The following is a 21,309-nucleotide window of genomic DNA, read 5'->3' as shown; positions in this document are numbered from 1 at the left end:
TGAGATCTAACTTCAGGTGTTTTACGCAGCCAAAGGTTTCTTAATCTCTTTAAAGCTCTCTCTTTAAAGCTCTCCATGTAGTTGTATCGAGGTGGCTTTGCTATTGATCAGTGCACTTGTGTTGGAAGTGAAGACTATTTGAGAGGGTCACAATAGAAAATGGTTGTTTTATGTGAAAAAAGGTCAAATCAATATTTGACTGAGGTTCCTCAGATGAGGAAATACAGTTCAGAGATATGTATCTGCACTACTGGACTCGGATAACAGCAGTCACAGTAATGAAAAGCTTACAGTCTTTTTCAAAATCTATTTCGGGTTCAACAACTAAATACTACAAAATCATGCAAGTGTTAATTTAAAATGTGCCTTCTGGCTTTGTCTACAAAAACAACATTGGAGCCTAATACGTCTAAGAATACATTGGTGGTGAATGTTGCACTGGTGGTGCGCAATAACCCTAAGGTGGCATAGTGGGGAGAAGCCACTGCTGTGGGGTGCCCATAGTTCTAGTGCCCCAGGGCAGTAGCAGGACACTACTGGAGGATGATCATGCAAAACGCTGGCGTTAACACGTGGTGAGCGACAGGAGACCATGGCAGACATCCTCACACCATTCACATGCATACACTATTGACAATGTCAGACAACATTCACAGGAAGCAATGAGAGAAGGCAGATCAGGTTAATGGGGAAAACCCTGACCTACCCATAAACAATAAGCTGAACCACAAAAACTGTTTTTCACAATATATATATATTGTTTTGATACTTATATAACACATAACCTATATCAACAAATGTATAAACAAACATAAGTATGAGAAATATATTATATAGTATAGATAAATGTGAAATTCCTTTTAGACCGAGCAGCACCATTTTCTCTTCCTTGACTGCACCGCTCTTTCCTGGTCCTTCACCTTCTTTATTTGGAGGAATAGCCACAGAGTAAAAAGGGGTTCATAGTCAGAAATGATCAAGCACATTTTTTAAACAAAAATGTTTTTGCGTCAGTCGGTGTGCTTGACAAATTATTTTGCTTTTGTTTGTATGTCAACTAGATCCATCATATCTTTGGCCCTCATTACAACACCGGCGCTAAACCATGGCGCTATTAGCACCATGGTTGGTGCCGGTGTTGTAACGAGTCCGCCATGGTGAAATATGGAAATACCGCCCCATTCCAAGGTTGACGGGGCGGTATTTCCCCATTTCCCCATGGCCCTTCCCCATTCCCATTTTTGACCCATAGGGCTCAATGGGAATGGGGAAGGCGACAATTACGGTACTGCAAATTGCGGTACCGTAATTGCCTGCAAGGTCCCTTTGCGGGTCCCTACTTTAACGGCTTGTCCAGACCAGCCGTTAAGGTCGGGTCCCGCAAAGGGACCTCGTAGTAAGGCGGTAAGTGGTTAACGGCGCCGCAGCCTTTTACGGCGCCGTTAACCACTTAGCGCCAGGGTCGTAATGAGGCCCTTCTTTATGTCTATTGCACACAGAATCACGGCGGCGTCTTCCTAAGTCATAATTGAATGTAGCCAGGATTTCAGTCGCCGCAAAGCACTAAAGCTTCTCTCTGCCTCACAGGAAGAAACTGGAACAGTTAAGAGGATCCGCAGTAGGCCCCCCACCTGTGCAAAGAAATCTCCTACTGAGGGAGGCATCCATTGAAAAATGTCCAGTAGTTCTGAGAATGAAGAATACTTATGGATGCTTGATAACATTGTTAATTGTGCAGAGAGTGGGAAATATTCAACTTCTGGGCATTTAATAAACATTTCAGAGCTTCTCCCTGTTAGATGCAGCTGTTTAATATGTTAATAAATTTTGATGCCTATCTGGTCAATAATCTGTATAAGTTGAACAGAAAGAGTACTAAAAGTTTTAAATACTGTGGTCTACACTAGTCCTTTATGGAGACTGGACAAGCATTTTCAGCTAATCCTTCGTCAATACATTGTGGAATTTGACGTTGTCTTGGCAGTTCATTCTCCTTCAGTTGAGATCTTGTTACCATATGGTTATTTTACATGAGTAGACTGTCAAAGGATTGGTAGTTGCAAAGCTTAAGGAGGGCACTATGTGTGAGATTTACAGCTGCAAGTCATCCTGGTATTGTTTTCTGGTGTATTTGCATGGCAATATTCAAGCTATCAAGGGGCTGCATGATTTGGTCATTGTATCAGAAACAACAGCATTCTTGCTCTTGACCAAGTATATCTTGTGCACCATTAACTATAAAAGAAAAATTATTGGGGCTCACTCCGACCCTGCCGCTCCAGAAACAACGGTGCCGATAAGCTTACCGGCACCATTATTCTGGACGGGCATATTACAGGTCTGCCTGCTAGAGCCGCCGTGCCCGATAGGTCTGACCCTGCCGGGCACAGTGGCCACTGTAGGCAGACCCGTCATGGAAGCATCGGCACCATTAATAACGGTGCCAGTACTTATGTGTCCCCATTCCCATAGAGTCCTATGGGGACTTAGAATTAACCGGCGCCTGCCTTTCTCTATTTCCTTACTCTATCCACTATTAGATAGGTGGCCCACCACCGCTGCTAGGGGTAGTGGTTTAGAGAGGGAGGGGTAGATAGAACCTTCTCTGTCCCCCTTTTCTCTCTTTCCCCAAAAACTGCTGAGTAGTCTTTTAGTCATAATCAGTTTAAGAAGACAAACTGTTCTCCTAGACACTTGACAGGTGGTAATTAGTTGCTTCTGCCCCTTTTCACCCCTGAGACAATTCAGAATATTTGATCACTGCGGAGCATTTTACATGTTCTTCGTACACAGACTATTCGTTTTGTGGGTGGTCTGCTCCCTCAGATGTGGGACACCTTCCACTTTGCGAGCAATGTGATGGGTCCTGGACTCAAGGCACTGTGCCATAAGTGTGGTGAACAAGGGAACTTTTTCCAGATGCTGCAAAAACTTCACCAAGCGGGGTGTTAGAGAAATCAATGCAGACAATGAAGGTGAAGAAGATGGTGGCATTGATGATGAGTGCGTTAAAGGGGTGAGTTGGTCAGTGAGTCAAGTGGGGTCAAGACCACAGAGGGGGGAGAAGCGACATGCCGTTATATATGGTAATACATGGCGTCAGAGTATAAATGCCTGTGCACACTGGCTTTGATTATACCATTTTGGACTGCCATGCATGGGAAGAAAAATTCAAATGTACTAAACTTAAGCATCCCTTGGTAAAGGCAAATGTCTATGGGAGTTTGCATATTAAAATACTAGGAATATTCAAAGCAATTTGGAATGTAAGGGAACGATGGCTGTGGCAGATGTCTATGTCTCAAGGAGGGACGGGAAGTCGCTGGGGTGCTACAAGCAACGTGAGATGGGAATTGTGGTGGACTCCAGTGTTCTGAGTCACAATTCATTTGTAAGCAAGGAGATAAATAGAGTACCAGATTAAGTGTACAAGGGAGCATTCAGAGAAGGATTGGGGTGCCAAAAGTGACACCACCGCCTGATCAAACTGAAGAAAGCTGCTAAGTCAACAGTGGCAAAGGTCAGGACGGTACCGATTTCCATGAGGAAGGAGGTTGGCTTAGAGATAAAGAGGCTAGATTAGAAAGTGAAGGGGTGATTGAACCTGTTGAAGCATCTGTGCAGGTTTCTACCATTGTTGCAGTGTGCAAACATAGTGACCAAGTTTCATTGTGTATAGATCTTAGGGGGTAGAACAGGGAAGTTGCTATGGATCGATTTCTGCTACAGAACATAGGTGAGCATGGCTGCTGGTGCCGAGGTGTTCAGTATGCTGGACCTGGCTCATGCATATCACCAGGTGAGGTTACATCTGGATTGTAGGGACCTTACCGTGTTTGTTACTCCAGAAGATTTAGGTGTTGGAGGATGCCATTGGGACTCGTGTCGGCAGCAGCATTTGAGGGTGACGCATCAAATGTTAAGAGGGATGGAAGGAGTGCTGTATTTCCAAGATGACATCGTGGTGACAGGTGAGGGTGTGAGAGATCATGACCAAAGGTTTAGTAGGGTGTTGCCATTGTTGTCGGAAGCTGGCATGGCACTCCAGAAGGAGAAATGTACGTTTTGGGTGAGCTCAATTGAATATTTGGGACACATTCTAGGTGAGAAGGGATTGGAGCCAAGAGGCGAGTTGGTGAAGGCTATAATGGATGTTTAGGCCCCAGTGAACAGACATCAAGGTATGTGTTTCTTAGGTCTGGTTGAATACTACGCCAAATTCGTGGTCTATTTTGTGTATAGTTGTAGTACCAAAAGAGGACCTCCGTTCACATGGTGTGAGGAATGTCAAGATATACAACTGGAAATTGCCAATGCCCCAGCCCTGCACACTTTGACACTGAATGTGAGAGATTTGTAATGACAGATGCCAGCGACAAGAGACTAGGGGCCATACTTATCCAGTGACAGAGTGGTGTGGAGAGAGAAATTGTGTTTTCATCCAGGGTTCTGAGAGGAGCGTAAACGCATTATTCAGTGACTGAGAAGGAAGTGCTGAGTGTGTTAAGCCATTAAGTATCTTAAAGCCTTTCTATGGGGTAGGAGATTTGTGGTACACACAGATCACAAACCTTTGGTGGGTACATACATGGGTAAGGGTTTGGATGGAGTATCTAGGAGAATCATGCAATGGGTGACACATCTACAAGGACACACATTTGTACTGGAACATGTGTAGGGGAGGGGCAATAGTGTTGCAGACTATCTCTTAAGAGTTTCTCAAGTAAATGACAAGACCAATCCTGAAGATTTAGATAGTGAGGTAGAGGATTAGGTGTTTCCGTTGTGTGTGAAACTACTGTAGCGAAACAGCAGTGGATGGATGCCTTTGCCGAAGATAATGAACACAGGTGTGTTATCGAACATGATAGGACAGGATGGAGGAATTGGACAGAAGGTGAGGGGTTAGGAGCATTCCGCAAAGTGAGGGATGAACTAAGTATTGAAGGAGTGCTCTTGTGTTAAGCTGGTTGTGTAGTTCCACCGGTTGGTGTGAGGTGGAGACTCATGGAAGTAGGACATGAGAATCACTTGGGCATGACAAACACAAAAGGGAGGCTTACGGCTGATTACTGGTGGCCTAGATTAGATTCACAGGTTTAGCAGAAGATTAAGGAGTGTGCGTTGTATGGGGAGGCCTGTGATGGTGATTAACAATATTAGGTTTCTATTGTTCAGAAACAGACAGTATTATTATTAATATTGAAGCAGGCAAAGTTGGGTCATGAACACAAATACGTATGACTAACGCTCAAATGTTCTCCCTGCCTTTGAAAAGAGGCTCTTCAGATTTGTCTTTGAGTCCTCTGATTGGACCTCCAGCATCTGGGGGAGGGTGGGGAGGAGGGCTATGACGGCATCCAGCTGTACATACACTCACCCACTACTGTGCCAGGACAATGACCTTAAGGGGCATTTCAAGGTTAGGAGAGCAGCGCCCGTTTATGTTTCCTGCACTTGGAACAAGAAAGGCAATTTTTTTAAAAAAAAACACGTCCCTGCTTCATAATTGCAATAAAATAACAGCCCTTCTTTCCCCTCACACTAGATTGTGGCAAGATTGTGGAAGGGATAAATGACATTATATCCCCCTTTACAAATGTGGGGGGATTTATCACCCCTGACCGCCCCACCCCCACTCCACGTTGCTCAGACCATTGCTCTTGTTAGCTTTTAACTCATATGTTAGGGTAATTTCAGCGTGGGCGTACTTTGTTGGCAGACTTCCACTGGTGGTAATTACCGATTTCACTGGTGCAAATCTAAAAAATCAGCCTAATTCCAGCAATACAGCTGTACCAGTGGTAACATGATTGGATTTCCCGAGTAAAGCTCCAGTATTTCAGAGGGGAAGCACTTGGAATACTTTAATAATTTCTTTAACCATATCCACCCTCATTTTGGGTAAGTCATTTGATTTTGCAATGTAGTGCTTAATATTGTTCATGTCATTTTGTTTTTAATACTCAAAAGGGTACCTTCTGCCCTTTATGCTTCGCACGGCAAATGTGGTGAGCAGGGATCCAAGTGTACGAAAAGAAGTAGTGGATCTATGTTCCCTGCTGGACTACCCCAGCTCCCCACAAACCCCATCACCACGCCCCCTCCCACGCACAACACATACCCCCAAACACATGTGCCTGCTGTTTAAGCAAACGTCCAGTGCACTGAAAGTACAAGTTTCAACTTTTTCCTACGCCTTTATTTTAAAACGAAACCATCCTGGAACGGTTTATTTTTAGGATAAACGTATTGGAGCAGTAAAACGTAATTAAGAAAAGTAGAGCAGCACCTCTCCCAAACACTCCCGCTCACTTTGACCAAGGTGGACATTGGAGAGGCACGCTCCCCCACCCACATTTTAAATTCCCCCATTATCTTTTTTACTTTGGTATTGCATGGAAACACCCACATTTCCCTGAAGTACAGAATAAAACCGTTTGATAACTTCAGGGGCTGTTTCTACAGTGTCTACCACTACACCTTGTGTGTAGGCAAACATTGGCAGATTTTACACCTTGTATTAGGGTGTTAATGGCTGCTGGCGGATATAGCCTTGGTATACTACCGGCGGTATATTCTACCACCCTTACAATATGGTGGGTGCTGTAACAGGTAGTGTTTTGCAAACACCCCCTTGTTTCCGCATCATCGCTGTGTCTCTAAGGAGGCTTGTAGTGTTGTCAAAAGTGAATCCCACAAGAAGAGGGGAGGGTGGCATGCTCAGATGGGTGACCCAATGCCAGTCCTTTGGCCATGTCCACACCCTGTCTACCCGCATGGTGTGCAGGCATTTGTTGCCTATGTCACAATAAAACATAGCCATTGCCTCTCCATGGTTTTAGATTTAGCAAGGTGACATACTATGGAAGAGACAGAAGTTGACTTCCAGTTTAAGACCTATCTGATGGTTGTCTCATTAACTTGATGTATATCGTACAAATGCCTGTGTTACATGTTGAGTTTCCTAGGTCATGTTATGTATTGAGATTTGCACTGCGCGCAGCCGCTATTCTCAACGTCTCCAGGCGCTCAGGTGAATCTGTAAAGGAAGGAAGACAGGGGATGGTTAGCTAGTGGGTGGGAGATGGATAGCGCAAGATAACTTTTTGCTGTGCTGTTGGCAGCTTCATTTCAGAAACACCAGTCACTGGTGTTGAGGTTGCTTCTAGACGGTATGGGTGAGGTTTTGTTTTAGGATGTGTGCCTATATGGGATTGTTGTGTGTGCCTGTGGCACAGTGCTGGAGATTTAGTGTGCTGGGTGAAGTGAGATTACAGAGGGGGTGTGCCATTTCCTTTGTGATGTCTGGTTTAAGCTGTGGTGGGGGTATGAATTGTGTTGTGTTAGCCAGTTGATCCGTGAGTTTGTAGGAAAGTTGTGGGTTAGTGGTGAGGGAGGTCTGTGTGTTCTTGTAAATTGCATTGTTTCAATTAGGCTGAATTCCTTAATTTGCAGTTTGTCTATATTATGCTTTTCTTAAACTGGGCCGGTAGAGTTAATTTTGGTTTTACAATGGCTTGGCATTCGTTTCGTATTTTTGGGGTGTTTCTTTTTCTCAGTAGTACTTCCTATTTAAGTGGGTGAGTCAAAGAGCTAGGGCCCTGATTCATGGATTATTTGCACCAAAAAAATGGGATTTGTGTGCCATTTTGCCCGCAAATCCCTCTTTAACAAATGGGGATTTGCGGGCAGAATGGCACACAAATCCCGTTTTTTTCGGTGCAAATAATCCATGAATCAGGGCCTAGGTTTTTAGTTGTTTTCTGAATTTCGGATGTTCTTCTATTGTGCATATTAACTTGGGGAGTGAGTTCCAAAATGTTCCTAAAATGCAAGAGAACGCTGATCCACCATATTCCAGTGTCGAGTATTGTTTTGGAATGAAGTATATGTCATTGCTGGATCTGAGTATTCGTTATAGTCTTTGGATAGAGATTGTTTCGGGTATGAAGTCTGCTCCTTGGTCATGTATTGGTCTGTGTGCTATGTAAAGATTTTGAAGTAAATCCTTTTTTTGACGGTATCCGGTGATTCCATCGAATGCAATGCATCAAATGCAAAAGCATTGAATGCAAAAGCCTCAAAAAAATCATTTTTTGTAGGTAAAGGTTGTTTTTTTACTAACATGAGTTTTAAGGGGTAAACAACGGTGGTTGGGGGACCCCCATTAAAAAATAAAATGCAACAAAATTGGTTTTTTCAATGCATTTTTTTTCAAGGCTTTTGTATTCAATGCTTTTGCATTCGATGCTATCACTATAAACCTTTTTGACTAGTAGCCAGGGTAGAGTTCTCAATGCTGGTGTGATGTGTTCTCTCTTGTTGAGTCTGAGGAATAGTCTTGTCACTACGTTCTGTATTCAGTGTAGTTTTTTGGTGAGGTAATTTGCTCTTCCAAGGTAGATGTTGTTGGCGTTCTATTCTTTACATGACAAGGGAGATGATGGTGAGTGTTTTATGCGGGAAGGTGGGGAAAGGTGGAATTCATTTGATTCTGCAGAGGTGAAAGTAGCATTTCTGTGTTGACGTGTGGTTACAGTGTTATTGGTGTCAATTAATATTATGAGATTTGTAGCTACTTTTGAAGTGAGGTGAATAATCCTTTTTTTTTGGCATCTCAATATATGGCTATATTTATTGCCCTTTCTATTGGCCTTTAGTGATAACCCGATATGCACAGGAATCACGCAGCATAACTCCAATCATGCATACAAGCTTTGTTTTAGTGGCACATGGGTTTTTGCAGAACTGCTGTATTGCTATTGAGGAGGTTCTAGTGGTTACTGTATCAATACAATTGTCATGGGTTAGCAATCCAGCATCTATCTAAAGAGAATATTTGTCGATCTGTGGGGCCAATTTAGTGAAGGTTACATCACACTTTACATAGGAACATTAAAATAAAACGTCCTCCCTCACTTTTGTTCTCATTTATGAAAGGTCACCAAATTTGGCATGCAAGTGATTTGGTCAAATTAGACCCACATGCCAAATTTTCTGAGGTGTTATGCTATATGTAATGTTATGTTTCATCATCATTTTCATTCACACGATGAGTGCAGGAAAAAAACATGTTTTTGCATTGAGATTTCCATCAAGACAGAAAGATCACTCTTTAGCATACAAGCTCTTGGAAGTGTCGTGCAACATTTAGAAAATCAGATCAGCCAAACCTGTGTATCACTTTTTAAGTAAAAAAATAAATAAATAAAGTGATATTTCTCTACAATGCTCGGTAGGGTCTCAGTGGCGCAAAATACGTTTTCATCCTTCTGAACGCATACTCTGTTCTGACACACACACAAGCACACACTCACCAATTCATTCATGCATGATAGGGTCAGGTCATAGGGACAAAAAAGCAAACTATTGTACAAAATGGGAAGATGTTGTGGAAAAGGCACAGAGTCATCGCAAACACTCAGCGTGAACTAGGGCAGCCATGCTCCACACCAGGAAGGATGCAGATGCAGCTGTTGATGCCGTTGGGTGAGGGGTGAAAAGCTACAGAGGGGGCACCAACATTTTCAACGATTCATGGGTGATCCCTCATGGGGTTGGTGAATGTTTTCAGTGAACGGTGTTACATTTTTCCTCGACTAGGTGGGAGCACTTGAGTGTAGCTCTGGAACCCTGAATAATTAATGGGATTTTTTGTGGCCCCCCCTCTCGAGTAATTGCAGCTAAATGTTTAAGAAAAATGAGGTGAAATGCTATACACTTTATAATTGTTTCTCTACAACAGCAACAATCTGTACATTTCATGATTCATGGGCAGTCATGGTGAATATTTTGAGTGGAAGAGGCCTAAAAATGTCCTCAAATTAGCACAGGCGACCGGTCTTAGTGAGGGAACAGAGAATTATTTAAATGGGGAAAATTGTTTAAAATATTTGGCTGAAATAATGCATTATGCAGCACAATTATAGACAAAAACAAAGGTAAGAGCCACAAAATGTAGAGTTGGTTCACAGGAAAAAAATACAGGAAATGTCATGCTACCAACAGTACAGAAGTACTTCATATTATTTTCATGAGGCTGTTGTCACAACCTACCGATGCCAGTAAGAGTCTCTTTGTAACACATGCATTAAGCTGCTTCAAGCATGTGATTTAAAATGACTATTACTGGATTAGGTAGGGCAACTTATTTATGACACTAATGGTCAGTTTAAATCACATGCTTGAAGGCTGAACCATTTCATTCATAGGATATAAAGTGACAGCTACTGGCATATATACGTGTGATGCTGGAAATGCATTGGAGGGACAGGGCCTCCCTGTCCTTTTGTCCTGTAGTCCTTTTTCATTTGTGTTCTGTATTTAATTTCTAACCAGGAGTCCATGTGGGACTCCTGACAGTGCAGCCCTTCCCGTATTTGGTCTGGTGTACAGACCCATGGGATACCCTTATGGCACCCATGGGTGGGGGTGCAACCCTGTGCCCCAGTGTATGTTTTTGGGCACCTGTGTGTGGCCCACAGAGCAGGTTATGGGCTGGTGGCAGCTCCATGCTGAATTTGACAGGTGCTCTGGGTATCCTCCATTTTGGGACCTCTCACCACTGGAAATTGTTCAGAAGCTGTGTCTACACTTGAAGAGTAACTGGAGCGCTTTTTCTCGATGCCCATCTGGAAGAACAAGAACAGCTGCTGCATTTGCCTTGACCTGATCCAAAAGTTTTTGAGTTTGTCGAGGAATGATCTGAGAGAGGACCTGGCTAGGTGCCCCCTTCCCGTGCTCCGAGGAACCATCGAGTGCTGTAAACCTTCGCGGAAGCTCCCTGGAAGTCAGACCCTCGAAAGGCTGCCGACTGGAGACGGGGCCGCCGAGGAGAACGAAGTGAAGCACCTGAACATCGATGCCTTCGAAGTCCATTGCCGTCGACCAGGGTTCAGAGTATTGCCGTAACCGCTGGAGGCCCGTCAATGCTGTGTTGCCGAGAAGAGGGAACCGTTCGATGCTGTGCTGCTGACGACCGGAGCCGCCCGCTCCTTTGCCTAAGACTGTTGAATCGAAGGACTCCCTTGTCTGCACCGTTGACCGCTTTATCCTACCGGAGAAAGTCGAGGACGACGACACGCTGAGGAGGATCCGCCGGTGGGTTTCCTACCACCCAAAGACCACAAAGTCTTTGACGACTCGACGCCCTTGTCGGGCCACCATTCTTCCGAAACTCTTTGCAGTCCTGAGCTATCCAACGCTGAGGTGCCCGCACACCTCATCCTCATGGGACGTCGCCGACGAGCACCGCCTGGATCGACACCCTGGTCTCGGCACCCTCGAACTTTTCATCAACGCCGTCAATGCCAAGTTCACCTTCTTCAACGCCTCTCAACGATCTGCTTTAAAGGGAGTCACTCCAGAAGAATCCCTCGATGTCTCTTCGAAGATTTCTACTCTACCAGGTACATTGGGGGGTAGAAACATTACAGAAGAAAATACGACTGGTAGATCAATATTTGGACTGGGCTTGTTATATCTCTTTATATTAGGTTGCCCAGGTGGGGGGATCTCCACACAGAACTGTGTCCAGGGGTAGGGGCCAGTATTCTGTCAATTGTTCTAACCCCCTGCTTTCCTCCTACATCTATTGTTGGTTGCCTTTATTAAGTGATCTGTGTGACATGTGACCAAGAGTATAGTTGATGCACTTTAATGAGATCTGATAATTGTGGTACCACTTTAGAACTGTATATATTTACCATTGTTGATTTTCTGAGCACAAAATGAGTTATTGTGATAGTGTACATAACCTTGAATTTTAATTATATAAAGACTGTGTTTTCAGTAATACAGTGTGGGGGCATTCCTTTGTGGGGGCCTGGGGACTACACTGTACTGAAGAACCAGCCTGCATCCCCTCCTGGGAAGCTAGGCCTTGATTGCTCGTCCATTGCTATCAAAATAGAGATTCTTGGCTTGGTTCCTCTGTGCCTCTCCTCTACCATATAGAGAGCAGAATTACAGACACCCTCTCCAGTCTTTACAATAAGGTAACCCATCTATCCTAATAATGGTCACTTTAAATCACACGCATGCAGCAGGTTCCATGACCAGTGATGACTGGTGACTTTTTTTAATAGGAGGGTTGCAAGTATTTCCCACAAATATGATAGCACCACTGTACGTATTGAGGGAGCACAAACCAACAAAGTGGGGCTGTCGTGGAACACCCTCTATCCCCGAGAATTGTTTTTAATACCGTGTTAAAGTCATGCATTATACGCAACAATGTTTGTGAAAAACTGGGTAAAGAGCTAACAGTTTGCAATTGGCATTGTGGGGTAACTCCAATCCAAAAAGGCAACCGATGCAAGTCACCAACAGTTCACAGGAGCATCTCACAAAGCATTTTCATGATGTCTTTGCCCACAATATAGTATTTTCACACTGGCTTTGTCAATACCTTTCCTGCTGGATTCACCAATATTTGCCAGTATTCCCATATAAGAACATACTCATGGTGGCTTTGCACATAATGCCAGTAATAATGCTATAAGAAAACACGTTAAACCTGGCTCTACCGATATATGGCAGTATCCCCTCAAAAGAAACACTCTCCTATTGGCTTTACCTTTAAAAGCATCATGCCATTATAAGGAAATATGTTCAAACTGGCTGTAGTCCAGTCTAGACACGTACTGACACTTATCATGTTTGCGTTATAGTTGATACCTAGTAAAATATTACATGGCACAGTAATAAATACCTGGACTGGCTGCATCACAATGAGTCGGACCACGTAATAACACATTTCATGTTTTGTTTATCGTAGATGCCCAGATAAAGAAAATCTTGCCACAGTAGGAAATGGCTAGACTGGCTGCTCCAAAATGCAAGTTTAGCATCATCCTTTCTTTTGACAACCATCGTTTTATAAAAGAAAGGATGACAAGTTTTAAGAAATGTGTTCTTAAAGTGTCTCCACCCATTCCTAGGCCCAGCACAAACACACGTGCATACACATTCACCCAAAACATTCACTCACTCATTCACACATGCAGCCATACATCAGATGCACACTCATTCACACACAAAATACCTAAAAAAATTAAATTCGACCTGCATGCAGTCCTGTTCCTTCCAACCCCACCTTCAGAAAGCCTCTGGCTCCCATGCAGCAAGAACAGGATCGAAGAAGCAAGCTTTCTGGTTCCTGCACATGCCCACACACACACACACACACACACACACAGACAGACACACACACACACACACACACACACACACACACACAGCGGCCAAAGCACTGTAGACACGGAACCCTGCTCGCAGGATCACCCCCTCACACATACAAACATGTAGTACTCCAGCCAGCATCAAAAATGGGCTATGCAAGGCTGGGGAAGAAAATGCACCAGGCCTTGCATGGCCATTGGAAATGCATGATAGGGTTAGGAACTTTCAGAGGAAAATTGTGTTTCACTTTGACAGTTCAAGACAGCCCATAAGCGTTCCCTCAGCTGCAAGAAGCAGCATAGGGAGCTCTCCTGTGCTAGCACAGCAGCTACTTGATGGCCGAGGGTTCTGGTGGATCGCCACCACTTCGCCCACTATAGATGAGCTGCTTTTGGCCACAATCTATCTATGAGAGTAATGGCCACTTCAAATCACATGCATGAAGGCTCAAGGATTAATGCATGTCATTTAAAGGAACACTTTCTGGCACAGATGGGACAACCTATCTATGCCAGTAATACTTGACACAGGCCATTATATAAGCCTGATGGGTGTCAAAATGTCCATGCCACTTGATCTGACAGTCAAGATATTCCACCAATCTGCTTCCCATTCTCAACACAACTCACTGGACCAAATGGATCCAAGAGTCCCCAACTATGAACAGGTTGAGGAACATTACGAACACCTGAAAACTAAAAAAGCATACAATGCACCAATATGACTTACCATGTACAGACACAAAAGAGGACACAACAGTCATAGCAGTACAAATGCTAAATCATATAACACAAAACCGTATCCAACCATGCTGCCCACCACATGTAAAAGAAAGACTGGTAAAATATAAAGAATTGCGCAGAACAAGGTGCAAGCAAAGCATAGAAACATGGACCATATTTCAAACACAACACCCAATCACACAGACACACATCAGGGTAACTGAGTCCTTGCATACGCAGCCTTAGTTAAATAGTGACAGCTACACCCTAACTCATATGACTTTGAAACTCACGAATGACCCAAGTAGCACATCTGCACATCTATCGGAATGCTCGGAACTACTGGGCTTTTGAAGCATCAGATAAATAAACCACTTACATATGCACGCACACACACACACACACACACACTCTCACAAACCAGCACTCAAATCTCCAACACTACACAATACAGTCTACAAGGATTCATGCAAAAACATGTCCACCACATCCAAGCATGAACGGAGCCACAAATATACAAGCCTCCAACATCACACATGTACCTCCTCAGGAACAAACCATCTGTCAAACTCAACTCATATAATACGCCAACATCAAAAAGTCGAGATGATCTTTCACTTTACGCCAACAGTCAACAAGACACAAACATCAGTGTTTCACAGTGATCAAAAAGCAAACCAAAACACCAACATGTTGTTACCAGTACCAACACGTGCAATTGTAGTCTATGTACAGTTCTTGTAAGTAAGCCACCCCCACTTCTCCCTGGTAATGTTAAGGTCAATTGGACAAGTATCGCAAATGTAGAAGTGGCGCAATAAATAGCAGGTGCTGTTCTGAGTAGGGCGGAGCAAAATTGTCTATACCAAAACCATGACTAGTGGCTTTGCCAATGCTTGTTTGATTTATCTATAGCTCTTTGTAAGGTCACTGTTTTATGCCCTCCCAATTTGGTCTGATGCACAAAGAAGGTGACCTGCCCAGGACAGAACATGTGGGGGGGGTAAATCTCTCTCCTCTGCAACGGCCTCCTTGCCCCACTCAAACTTGAGCCAGACCACCTGAAGTTCCAGAAGTGGCTCAAGACTTTCCTTTTTCTTCTGCCTCTCTCTCTTGTTTCCTTGCTAACTTACCTGTCTACGGTGCCGACTGGTTGGTCGGTACCCGCAGAGACTCACTGGGCACCACGCTCCTCGTGGCCAGCCTTCCTTGCACTTCCTTCTGGCCTGCTGAGCATTTAGGGGCTGTAAGCCGTAACCCTTACCGCCCCCCGCCTCCTTGCACTGACCCAGAGCCGTGCTGCCCTAGCTGCACTTACTCAAAGCCATGCCACCCTGATCGCACTTTCCCCTTTATCTCTCCACTGCACTTACCCCTCTCACTCCCCTTGCACTTCTCGTTGTTGCACTTGCACAATCCCAATGTCAGAAGGCCTAGTAGGATTGTTTTTGTCTTGTCTCCCTTCTTTCTCCCCTCTTGTGGCGCAGAGTAACACTTGTGTACAGGCGCATTATAAATATCAAATATCAATTATAAATACTTAGGGGTAGCCTGGGAAAGTAGAGACTGTCATCTGGAATAGGTTAGACATGTCGTAACCCAATGCGCCAGCCTGGGTCCTTTATATGTGTGTATGTTGGGTAGATTCACCCACAATTATGAAGCAATTATTGCAGATTCTTTCTGGGACTACTGTCTAAATTCCGATACCATCACTGTGCAATTAGCGCCATTCAGGGAGGGTATGGCAGCATGTAAAATCTCTCTTGCCTGATTAGCAGAATGGAATTCCTTCCCTTCAGGCATTTCACTCTTTTTGACATCTGCCTTGTTTTAAATGACCTGCCTATTGCATTGGGCAGCTGCCAGGAGGATGTCTGCCCGTCTAGCCCTATTCTCTCTATCCTGGGTTGTACTGAACATCTACATTTATTTGATGTGCATTGGGCAGCTGCCAGGAGGATGTCTGCCCGTCTAGCCCTATTCTCTCTATCCTGGGTTGTACTGAACATCTACATTTATTTGATGTGCATTGGGCAGCTGCCAGGAGGATGTCTGCCCGTCTAGCCCTATTCTCTCTATCCTGGGTTGTACTGAACATCTACATTTATTTGATGACCTGCCTATTGCATTGGGCAGCTGCCAGGAGGATGTCTGCCCGTCTAGCCCTATTCTCTCTATCCTGGGTTGTACTGAACATCTACATTTATTTGATCAGCTGCCTGATGTTTTTGGAATTGACTTGAAGCCATATGATTACTTGATTATCATGCATTGTGAGTCCTAGGACATTATGTTCCATATCACAACTGACCCTAAAAGGTCACCAATTCAGGAAGCTAGGCCCCACCCCAAACCCCTTGATGGCTCATCCTTATTTGCTGTCAGCGCACTGGGAAATATATGAAATAAGAAACATGAGACATGATGCAAAGTATTGAGTTGTATTGTATCTGTATTTTACTTTGCCTTACTTTACTTTTACTTTCCTTTGTATTATACAAGACTCATGACTCGTGCTATATGTTCTAAATATGTTTTACATGTTTTATGTATTTTATTATGTGTAAAGTCCTAATCATGGACTAAATCACAATAAAATTTGTATTATAATATAATATATCAATCCACCTCTTCTGCTTCAATTATAGACACAGTTGGTGCTTCACTTAAAGCCAAATCTGGACACTTGCACACTCAGCTGGGAAGCAGTGTACCGCGGGAAGGTAAGGGTCTATGTAGCCTCCCCATTTATGCAGTCCAATATGTGGCAGCATCATACAAAGACATGGGAAGTCAACAGATGTGAGGTGTTCCCACCTATGACATCAGACAAGCAGCATACCTCCACTAGTCCACACAATTACCCTTCAGAATACTGCAGCTGTGCTTGTGCTTGGGAGCGTGACACCAAGCTCCACCCCCGTCGCCAGCCTCTCTTTGCCCTGACCCCTCATCTCATCGGGGCCAGTGCTGTGGAAGCATTTGAGCATGACCATAATGAACTAACATGCCCTATGACATGCAGCACCTGCTCTACGCTAAGAGAGCTGCAAGGTTGCCAATACATGGCTTACGTGACACATGTGTGAAAACCCTAGATGCTGGCGTATTATGTAAAAAGCTGAACACAGCTGGGAAGTCTGATGTTTTATTTCTTACATAGCAGAATTGTACTGCAATGTTATGGCTACAATGGAGTGAGTGCTATATCAGTCAATGGGGAAAACCATCCATTTCACCATGGACATATGGACGAGTGGTCAGAGCATTGACTACAGGGCTGCTAAAGCACACGAGGTGGCTGTTCCTTTCTCTAACAGCCACAGGGGCTCCTGTGGTAATTCAAGAAGACAGCAAGCTTATGCAGTTCAGCACCGTGCAACGGTGTGTGTGCATGGGTGTCAGGGTAGAAGCCACAGGGGAGTTGACGTCTGGGAGAAGATGGAGGAGGTGGAAGCACAGTCTAGCTTCGATACAGCAGACTTTCGATCAAATGTCTAAGCTGCCTTACAAATTGGTGAGACAATGCATGTCACCTGTTTTGGTATGTCCTACATCTCACTGTCGAACCTTTTATCAGCAATTGTGCGTGTGTGATAGAAATTGTCCCTGTAACTCAGAAGATCAGCTCCAATTTCAGTCGGGCTGGAAACACCAAATATGCATTGCACCAGCTGCAGATGCCCCACCTGTTGCCACTGCATAACCTGAAGACCTCAGTGACCACCCGTTGGAACTCAACTTTGCATATGTTGGACAGGCTTTGTAATACGTGCAACACCATCACAGTTACATTAACACAACCATGTGCAGAGGCCTTCAAGAGGGTTACTCATCACAATGCATCCCTCCGGCTTACCTCTTTGAACTAAACTTTACTAACGTGGCAAGGGCCCGTGCCTTGACAAGTGATGTTAATTCAGCACAGAAAGAGACAATAGACACGCACAGAATATTTATGCCAATCTATTGAACATGTCACCTTTGGGAAGGGATCATGTCCCGTTAAAATACTAATTCAGTAACCGATACGTTTGACCAGTGGCACATGGACGAGTCGCTGAACTGCCGCTCCCACCCCGCCCTACTAATGTGCAGTCACAGTTTTTTTGTGTGGCCTGGGCTATTGTCTCTAACCCTAACAGAAGCCTCACAGTGCAGTATACTGATCAACTTGCTTGTATGAAGATCAATAGTCACTCCATTAATGAAAACTGTGTAATGACATCTGCTCCTAACCAATAACCAGCTCAGATGATGATGATTTGTTATCAGTTTCATGTTAGACACTGAAAAGTGGTACAGGGTTGTGGTGCGGTGTGTGGTTGTGAAACTTTATATTTATTTATTTGTTTATTTATTTATTTATTGAGCATTTGTTAGGCGCCTATATAGCAAGATGGTGTTTCCAGGTGCCACAAGGCAAAAGTGGGAAGGGAGCAAGCAGAGTAAATAACAGTGGCAAAAACAGTAAATATACAATTGTGGTCCTACTAGGCCGTGTGACATTCCGACATGTAAGTGCAGTGCAGTGAAGTGAAGAGAAGTGCTGGAATGGAAGGGGGTTATGGGCAAGTGCTGGTGGGAGCCCGGGAGGGAAGTGCCAAGGGGTGCCAAGGTGGGAGGCTACTGGGCAAGTGCTAGTGTGGAGAAATCCCAAGGGGGGATGCAGAGCCGCCAGACAGTGGGCCTGCAACTGCAGTGCTGAACTGGGGAGGGTGCTGGTGTCCCCTAGGTAGAGGGCCAGGCAATCTGTGAGGTTCATGAAGGATTGGCTTGCTACTCTTAGTAACAGTGAGATGATTAGCAGGGCAGGGAAAAGGGTAGAGAAACGCCGAGTTTTGAGAAGTTTCCAGAATTTAAGGTCGTGCTCAAGTCTGAGAGGGGCAGGGAACCTGTTCCAAAGAAAGGCACTAACCAAAGAGAGAGACCTGCCCTCACTCTCTGTTTGGAGCAGAGCTTGAAAAACAGAGAGTTGGAGTAAGAGAAGTGGAGGGCTCACGCAGGGAAATATTTAGTGATAGAAAGTTGAAGATAGCTTGATCCTAGGCCACAGAAAGCCTTGTGGATGATGCAGAGGGTCTTGAATTTCATCCTTGAGGCCACCGGCAGCCAGTGGAGGGATTTTAGGGCTGGAGAGATACAGTCTCTTGGCTTAAGGCCAAGAATAAGTCTTTCAGCCCTATTCTGGATTAGCTAGAGGGGATGCAGGAGGGAAGGGGAAGGTTGAGGAAGAGTCTGTTGCAGTAGTCCAGCCTAGAGTGGACCAGACCTCTTCTGGAGACATTGTACTTTTGGGGGAAGGTGAGGAAAGGGAGAATGCCTCTAAGGAGGTGAAGCTGGAAGTGGTCCTTCTTGGCAAGGTCCAAGGTTTTTGGCCACACAGGATGGTGAGGGTAGAGGACCCAAGGAGGGTGGCCAGATGGTAGGTGGGAAAAAGGGTGCAGGTGTCCCAATAAGAAGAATCTCCATATTACTGGCATTGAGACAGAGATCGTTAGACACACACCATGCCTGGATGGTGGTCAGACAATCGGGAATGAGAGAGGAGGAAGAGGTAGTAGAGGGTAGAAGAGGGAAGTTTGAAGGAAACCTGTGTGTCATCAGCATAACACTGGAAATGAGGAGAGAAGGAGGAGATCAGGTGAGCTAGAGGGGCGAGATAGATATTGAAGAGTGATGGCGATAGGATAGTGCCCTGGTGGACACTGCCAGAAGAGGGGGAGGTGGTAGTTGAGAAAGGGTCTAGCTGCAACTGTGAGGGTGGTTAGTGAGGAAAGAGTTCAGTCAGTCCAATGCTTGGTCCATTATGCCGAGGTTATCATGGAGCCATTTTATGAGGATAGAATGATTCAAAGTGTCAAAGGCGGAGGAGAGATTGAGGAGAATGAGGACAACAGAAGAGTTAGAGACAAGTTTTTCAAGCATATCTTCACAGGTGTTCAGAATAGCAGTTTCCATGCCTCTCGATGCCCGGAATTCAGATTGATGGTCATGGAGGCAACCAACAAGTTCAGTATGAAGGATCAGTCGGGGGAGGACCCACTTTTCCAAGAGTTTACCCAAGAAGGCGGTGGTGGATATAGGGCAATAGTTAACTAGGCAGGAGGGGTCAGCAGACAGCTTTTTAGGAGAGGGTGCACAAGGAAGTGCTTGAGGGATAGAGGGAAAGAGCCAGGGGTGAAGGAGTGGTTACAGAAGTCAGCACTGCCAGTGCAAGAGAGGAGATGTTGTCCATAATGGTAACTGACAGCTACAGTAGTGACTGAGAGGTCCTGCACATTTGCTGTTGCCTTTTGCACAAGTACTGTTTTTGAATCCTTGTATTGTCTCATATCCCACTTGTCAAAAGTTGTCACATTCTATCACAGGGTGTAATCACTCTTTAAAGTTCTCGTTCTCTGGCACGGGTGTGGACACCCACCAAAGGTCTATGTTTTTTCCCCCAGAGTGCTGACACCCACAAACGTTCTCAGATTCTCCCAAAGTGATCATTCCCCCAAAGGTTCTCATGTTTCCTTCAGAGGGCACAGCCACACACTAATATCCTCAGGATGGATTTTTAACATGGCTTATCCTCATTAAGCACTGCAGAACTTCGAAAGAGATAATTGCGGGAAGACCGATGCATTGCAACACTCAGGTGCATTATTCCCTGATGCAGACATGTGTCTTTCTCTGTTTCCTGGTGCTCCTTGAGCCTCCTGATTTCAGCACAGAGCAGTGTTACTCCCGATCTCATTCTACACACATGCAGCTGTACTGAGGTCTCACAAGTTCCAACCCTATAGCTCCTTCATGCAGAGTATTCCTCCTTGTTTCTGCCTGGTCACTTCTCTGCCGTGCAGCTTCCATCCACACTCCGGTCCTCCAGCCTCCTGTCTTGCAGCATTATTTCTTCCTTTAGCCTACTCGCTGCACAACCTTGCAGCTTCCTTTATTTGCTCCACGTCTGCTCCCCTCCATCTGTACCTTCTGTATTTCCCTTTTTAATAAGCAACTCAGTGAACTTCCAGGACTTTGTCCAGTAATAAGTGGTCTCCTGGTAAAATCTCCCAGTTCGCTCTACTAAAGCCTCTTTCTAGAACACTCTGGATTCTATCTGTGTTAGGGAGAATTCTCATAAAAGTGCTAATTCCCTTCACCTTAGATACCCCCAGCAACTTTTCTGGATTTTGAGGACTTGATTTTCTTACCTGGAAAGAGTGTGAGCCTTTTTTCTCACTCTTTCATGTATTTTGATGTGTGTTTTACATTTCTGTTCTTTGACTTTGGAGTTTTAAGATAACTCCATAGGCATCTGTTCATGTGTGTTACACAGCACCCTCAGAGCAGTGACACAGGGATGTCTTTTTAGACTCCCTAAAGGTTTAAATACCTTCTGTGGGATAAAATACTG

At 44.6% G+C, this 21,309-nt stretch overlaps 1 protein-coding gene across 1 annotated transcript in view; it reads right to left on the bottom strand.

Moving 5' to 3' along the window:
* Positions 1 to 21,309, bottom strand: part of LOC138503230 (uncharacterized) — a 204,708-nt gene that overhangs the window by 90,627 nt on the left and 92,772 nt on the right. The window lies entirely within an intron of this gene.

Source organism: Ambystoma mexicanum, chromosome 11 (genome assembly GCF_040938575.1).
Source record: "Ambystoma mexicanum isolate Mex_15411 chromosome 11, UKY_AmexF1_1, whole genome shotgun sequence".
Lineage (NCBI taxonomy): Eukaryota > Metazoa > Chordata > Amphibia > Caudata > Ambystomatidae > Ambystoma > Ambystoma mexicanum.
The sequence above is the reverse complement of the archived record's forward strand: the minus strand, read 5'-3'. Positions and strand labels throughout refer to the sequence as shown.